Source organism: Rhinolophus ferrumequinum, chromosome 12, assembly GCF_004115265.2.
Source record: "Rhinolophus ferrumequinum isolate MPI-CBG mRhiFer1 chromosome 12, mRhiFer1_v1.p, whole genome shotgun sequence".
In the NCBI taxonomy this organism is placed as follows: Eukaryota; Metazoa; Chordata; class Mammalia; order Chiroptera; family Rhinolophidae; genus Rhinolophus; species Rhinolophus ferrumequinum.
This window is the reverse complement of record NC_046295.1, coordinates 26731043-26738346: the sequence shown is the minus strand read 5'-3', so window position 1 is coordinate 26738346 and position 7304 is coordinate 26731043.

Below are 7304 nucleotides of genomic sequence, written 5' to 3'. Positions count from 1 at the left end.
CCAAACTTGACAAGAACACTATAAGGAAAGAAAATTATAGAGCAATAATCTCTATGAACCTATATGCAAAATCCTCAAAAAATATTAGCAAACCAAATTCAACAGTACCTTAAAAGGATCATACACTGTGTTCAAAGGGGATTCATCCTTGGGATACAAGAATGGTTCAACACAAGGTTTGACAATTATACTTGCGAGCTTGTTGCAAAGAAGTTGCTAAACTTTTTTTGATATCAGAGGGATTATTCATTATGAATTTGTACCAACTGGACAAACAGTTAACCAAGTTTACTATTTGGAAGTGCTGGAAAGGCTATGTGAAAAACTTAGACGACCTGAACTTGTCACCAACAATTCATGGGTCTTGCATCACGACAATGCACCAGCTCACAGGGCACTGTCTGTGAGGGAGTTTTTAGCCAGGAAACAAACAGCTGTATTGAAACACCCGCCCTACTCACCTGATTTGGCCCCCAATGATTTCTTTCTTTACCTGAAGGTAAAGGAAATATTGAAAAGAAGACATTTTGATGCCATCCAGGACATCAAGTGTAATATGATGAGTACTCTGATGGCCATTCCAGTAAAAGAGTTCTAAAATTTCTTTGAAGGGTGGTGTGGGGTCAGAGTCCACACAGAGCAGTTTCCAGGCTCTTGGCCTCGCGTGGGGAGGTGCTGGCTCGGGTAGTGAATAACCATCAACTGTGATTGGTTGGCCATCAGCTGTAACCTGTTAGCCAATTGGCTACTGATGTAACTGTGGGGCTGCGTTGACTGGTTGATTGGTTGGCAGGCAGAGAAGCGAATGGTGGACTGCAGATCATGTGGCTACTACTATGTGTGTCTCTCCCCGCTGCCAGAGAGAATATAGTGGTATGACTCCCCTATCTATGGCTCTGTGGGTGGTTCCTTTTTGGCCTCACGTATCCTGCATTCTTATGTGGGGAGCGGGACCAGAGGCCCCGCAGGCCGCCCCACACGACTGAACTAGGCACTGGCATTGGTGCATAGCTTCCCAAGGGGAATACTTTGAAGGTGACTTTGAGAATTTATGGCATCCTGGTTTTCTGATTATTTCTCTGACTTCTGTGTCCCTCTTCCCATCTCAGTCACCAATAAGATATTTTCCAGTTTACGTCTTCTTTATGTTTATCTCAACAGCCACCACATGTGATCTCAGTTAATTTCTCTATAACATGGAGGGCATAAAATCTGTATTATTCTATTCTAGTTGCTCATTTATTCTTGGATATCCTCTTGGTATATGATTTTCAACATTTCTGAATTAATATGTGTCATCTCCTATATCGTACTTCTTCTCTTGCATATTTTAATGAATGATGCTGCATTATTTTCCTCACTGCAACATGGACTTGGAACAGATGTATGTTTACATTCTTCTCTTTCATGTGCTTCTGATACAGCCAATCTCTTACTCCTATAAGTTTCTCTTCAACATGTTTATTTTTCATTCTTAGTTTTTTATTTTCCACTTCTGTGCTATCCAATTCATATCCCATTTCACTGTGGCTTTTATTTAATTGTAATTTACATTACCTCCTAATTTAATTTGGCATTGACATTTTATGCTCGCTCTAAATTTACATAAAACACTACAAGTAAACTTACAAAGTTTTATAACTTTATATTTGTTCATTACTAATTAATCTGAAATGTTCTTCCCTCATTCTTTACCTATTGAAACTTTTCTCAACTTGAAAGGCCTAGCTCAAAGTCCACTGTCACTGGTTCCTTAAATCCACATGTCTCCAGCATACCAGCAATAGCTCCCTTTATCTCAAACACTTTCATCCCTTGATTTGTTTTACAGTAAACTGCCTACATGCCTTTCCCTATTTTAATGTCACTGATATTTGAGACCTCTCTTGTTCATCGTATTCCTTTCATAGCACTACTCACACTTTTATGGCTTACTAAAATTAGAAACTGTGTTGTATTTCCTCTAACATCTTGTGTGACACTTAATAAATATTTCCTAAGTATTTATTGAATGGATGAATTAGTCATACTCACTAGATACTAGCTCAGAACTTTCTACATAGAATCTGTGTATGTCAATTTGAAATATAGATCATTACTTGATATAAAACCAAAACCAAAATGTTTTGTAGTTACCTGTAGAAAAATAACATAACTGAGACTATAATTATTTTAAATTTTGCTGTGAACTTAAAGACATTTTGAAATAATTATTCACATTATCATTACTGTGAATATTATTTTAAATTGCTACAATTTATTGGACACTTATTAGATATCAGGCACTATGTTTAACATGAAACACACATAATATCATTTCATTTTCACAGGAACTATAGACTATCACTAGACACAATGTTTTGTTCATATTTTACAGATGAAATATCAAAAATAACACAATGACTCAATGTTGTATAGGGATCCAAACATTTCTATCTATTTCAAAACCTCAAGTTCTTAACCAGTGCATGCTATTGTCTTCCAGTTTGAGTATTACACACTCCAAATGTGTTTTTATTTTTCCTAACACAAAATAAATTGAAATGTTATTTGTGAGTCATTCATTCAAGTACTACCAGTTGCCCTTTTCCTGATAATGGCATGATTCAGAACTTTTAATAACGATTATAATTAACCAATGATATCACTGCCCCTCTGTTTTATGAGACAATAATCCAATTCCTAAATGGCTAAACTACAAGGCCAAAGGCAGAGCAGTTTATCACAGTTAGAGAATCAGATTACTGTGGAGCAAATCAGAGAGCCTTGATATTGTTACTATATAATGCATGTTTGAGGGTTAATAGCCCTCTAGCCAACATTTTTCTTTAATGTTATATTGGCAAGATTAAAAACAGAAAGGAATGAAGATGTTTCTATTGAATATACCTGCTAAAGGCTCTCTGAATGATGAAGAATATTAAATCTTACAATAGAGCACTTGACTTGGAGTCAAGATAAGTCAAACCTTTCTTATCTGATATGCTTCTGAAGTCATTAGAAATCACTGAAATTCAGTTTCCATGTTTTAAAGTAACAGACTCCTTTTTCTAATATCCAATCATTGGCTATTCCAGAGAAGAATCTTTAAAATCATATGTAGTGAGGGAGAGAAAATGTACACATTTATTGATCAGCGTTAGCTTTCCTATATATACAAACAAGTATATTGTACTATACTATACTACTTGTACTATACTATACTACTTCCTAACTACATGTTAGGAAACACCAATTTCCATTTTCCATCCTAAAAAGGTACAGCATGCCTCCCACTTTCTGACCTCTTACACAGTCAATTTAAAAAGAACTTCCCTATATAGCTTTCTTAGGAAGTCACACAGAAGCTGACTGGCATGTCATAGCTTCAAAAAGATTGAAGGTATTCTCACATATTTTAATCAGTGTTCTACGGATTTACATAAAAAATCTTTCTCACTTCCATAAACATCTAAAACCTTTAGGACTGTAGATATCAAAACATGTAATTACCAAGTATGTCTATGATAAATGCACATATCTGAAACCTGTTCCTAAACTGGGGTCCAGTTTCAGATATGTAAACATTAAACCACTAAGTAAAATATTTTGTGTAAACATATTTTAGGGGATTACGTACATGGCTATAACAACTAACATATCATTGTTGAGGAAATAAAAATAAACTTATACACCACAATGAATTTGTTTCTTTGAATAACAATTACATAAACCACGGAAAACAAGTATGGTCACTGCAGTAATATCACAACTCCTCATTTTAGAATGTACGACAAAATATTTAAAGATTGTTTTGATACACCATTTCAGGTTGAAAATACAATGAAGTAATTTTAGATGATATGTCTAGTAATAAAATACATTGTTTTCAGACTAATAGCTAGTGTATTAAGTGAATGTGGTTTTGGTTGTTTTTATCAGTTCAGTGACTATTTTGCAACTACGTAGATATAACCTTAACAGTTTATAATTTTTGTCACTTATATATGTTAAAGGGGAAAAAAAGGATTCGTTCAATTGTTAAAGAACAGTAAGGCAGACTTTAGTTAAGGTCAGAGGGCCAATGAGGTTTTGCTATGCAGGAGAGAGACTGGGCTCACTCCAAATATAAGAAAAAGTGAGAATGTACAGCCAACGAGCAGACAAGGGCAGTGATTGGAAAATTACTAAGAAACAACACTGAGTAACAGAGGATTCTGGCTAAATTTACCTAACCTGATTTTCGCTGAAGGCAGGCAGGGTGATTAGACATCACCTGAGGGGGGTGGTAAAGCATGAGGAATCTGCTTAGGTGTTGCTGGTGATCATATATTGAGGAATATTTGGCTAAATTGACTTCACAACATTCTTGCTAAAAGTCAACGTCCAGTTGAAAAAGAGCTCAGAGGAACCAGGTTGAGGAGAGAACCTTTGTCTCTTGGTTTACGAAAGAAAATGGCTTCCTTTTTCTCTTATTCTTAGCCAAGTATCACTATCAAACTATCATCCCTCACCCTCACTTAGACTTTTTCTATATATTTTTGTATATACATCAAAATGTTTATAATGGAATGTAAATCCCTTTTATGATCAAAGTCAGCAGTCAGGAAACTAAGCCACGTGGGTCAAATTCAGCTATTGCCTGATTTTATAAATAAAGTTTTATTGGAATTCATCCATGCTTATTTAGTTATGTTTTATTTACTGATGATTTCTTGCAATAATGGAAGTGTTAAATTGTTGTAATAGAGATTATATGGCCCTCAAAACCTGAAATATTTACACTCTGGTGATTACAAAAAAGCTGGCTAAGCTCTGTTTTAGGCCAAAACTTCTATTACAATTTAAATTTTCTTTTGTCTCCTTCCTATGTCTTAAAATCCTATCAAAATGGGTCAATTTTTCGAACGTAATATTATGCTATTTTCCTTTCCTGTACTTTTGCATATGCAAATAGCCTTTACCTCAATGAACCTGTTCCCTTTGTCCATATCGGTAATCATTCACATTTCAAGGCCTAACTTGAATTCCAACCAAAACCTTAATACCTTTCCATTGAAATTGAGCTTTCCTTTTTCTGAACTCTCATGGCATTTACTTTTTCATATTCTAAGCCTTGCTACATTCTGTTATATGTTAGAATTATCTGTGCATATGTTTCATATGCCTCAATAAACCCATTAGCTTTTTGAGAATCATTGCTAGGAATTACTTTTCTAATTATCCTTATCAGATCCTAGCACACAGCACTTAAAAACTTAGATGTGATAGATACTTTAGTGTTCATTGTATTTCAAAATAGAAGGAATTTAAGAACTGCAAGTACAGTCATTTTTCAGTTAAGATGGTGAAGTAGGTGAATGCTCTGCTCACCTCATCTCAGGACAATAGAAATTACAACTAAACTACAGAACAACCATCATTGAGAATCGCCTGAAGTCTATCTGAACCAAAGCCTTACAACTACGGACACACAGATGAAGTCACCTCGAGACTGGAAGAAGTGGCACAGACTCGGATCGGGCTGGTTGCCCAGCAGCGTGTGACCATTAAAAATCGGGAAGGATATCTTGGCCGTGGAGGTGCTCCTCCCTCCATTTTTAAAGCCAGTAATCATTTGACTTAGGGTTTAGTTTGTTTGTCAGAGTTTGAAAGAGAACCTGGTCATTATGTATTTGGCTTTAGAGGGATTTGTTTTTCATGGATCAATGACTAGGTGCATTAGTCTCCTAGAGCTGCTGTAAAAAATTTCCACTTCACTGACTTAAAACAACATAAATGGATTACCCTAAATTTCTCTAAGTCAGAAGTCTGACATAGAATTCTGTAGGCTAAAAGCAAGAGTAAGACTGCTCCGTATTGCGGACCCTAGGAGAGAATTTAATTCCTTGTGGTTTAAAAAAAAAAAAAAAGGTTTTCTTATGGCTGTCAGCCGCTAGCCATTCTCAGTTTCTAGAGGCCATCTGCATTTCTGGCTCCAGGCTCCCTCCCTCTCTTTTTGAAGGCAGTAATAGTCTATTGAGTCCTTCTCATGGCTCAGGTCTCTGACCCACTCACTCTTCTGCCTTCCTGTTCCACTTTTACCACTTATTTGATTATATTAGGCAACCGTGAGATTCTGGAATAATCTCTCTATTTCAAAGACCTAAGTCTTAATTACCAAAGTCCTTTTTTCCATGTAAGGTAATGTATTTATAGATTCCAGGGATCAGGGCAAAAACATCTTGGGGGAAGGTGGGGTGGGGAGTATCATTTTGCCTGAAACACTAGGTATTGAAGAAGACAAAAGAATTAAAGTCAAGTCAGAAAATATTTAAGTGAACGTCAAGAAAAATCACCCACATCTTTGGATCACAAAGATTTTATGGTTGAAAAAAAGTAAATAAGTTAACTTAATTGTGAGTATTTGATACTTTTTCTTCAAGTTTAAAGTTTAAAGAACATGATTCCTCCAACATAGTCGTTCTTTCCAGTTTTGTCGTTGTTGTTTTTTTTTCCATATATGATGCAACTATTCTCTTAACATTTTTGAAACATAAAATACCATGCAGATTTTTAGTGTTTAGAAATCCTTTTGGCCCAAAGCTTTGAAAACTAGTTATTTCACTGAAGTATCTGGAGTACCTATAGCATATGATTTTTTTTTAATCTGAATACCTATCACTATGGTGAATGTTATTAGAATAGCAAAGGATTAAGGGGAAATTATCAAAATTTCTACAATATTCAGATTCCAGTTGAATTAAGGTCATAATTTACTTTCTTTCCTATCATACTTTGTTCTTCCCACTGATTAATTTAAGATTATATTGATCATTTGATTGTTTTTGGTTTGATTCTATTCCTAAACTGTGTTGCTGCTGGAGGACAAGCTAGTGTTTTCTTTATTTTTTTCATTGACTTACATAGTGCTTGGCTTATAGCAAGCACTCGTTTTGCTTATTCAAATTAAATTTAGAGTCAAAGCAAATCCAATATTTTTCTTTGCTTAAGTTTTAATTAGTTTCCACAAAAGCTATCATATTAGCCCAGCTAAATACCTATTAGTGCATTTTACACAAATGGAATAACCTGAAGGAGCCGGCTTCACTTTCATTTAACCAGCTTTATTACTTTTTAGTGTGGAATGGTAATGTTTTAGGATAAAAAGGAGCCCATTTGATTGGAGGCTTTTGATGACCAAGTATTTTAACAAACTAAAAGAACATCATAAACATGTGCAAAAGTGTATGTAATAAAATTGTCCTACACATTTAAGGTGGTAGTAAGCAAACTTTTATTTTTAATCTAAATTCAGACATTGTTATTGCTAATAGAAATAAAAA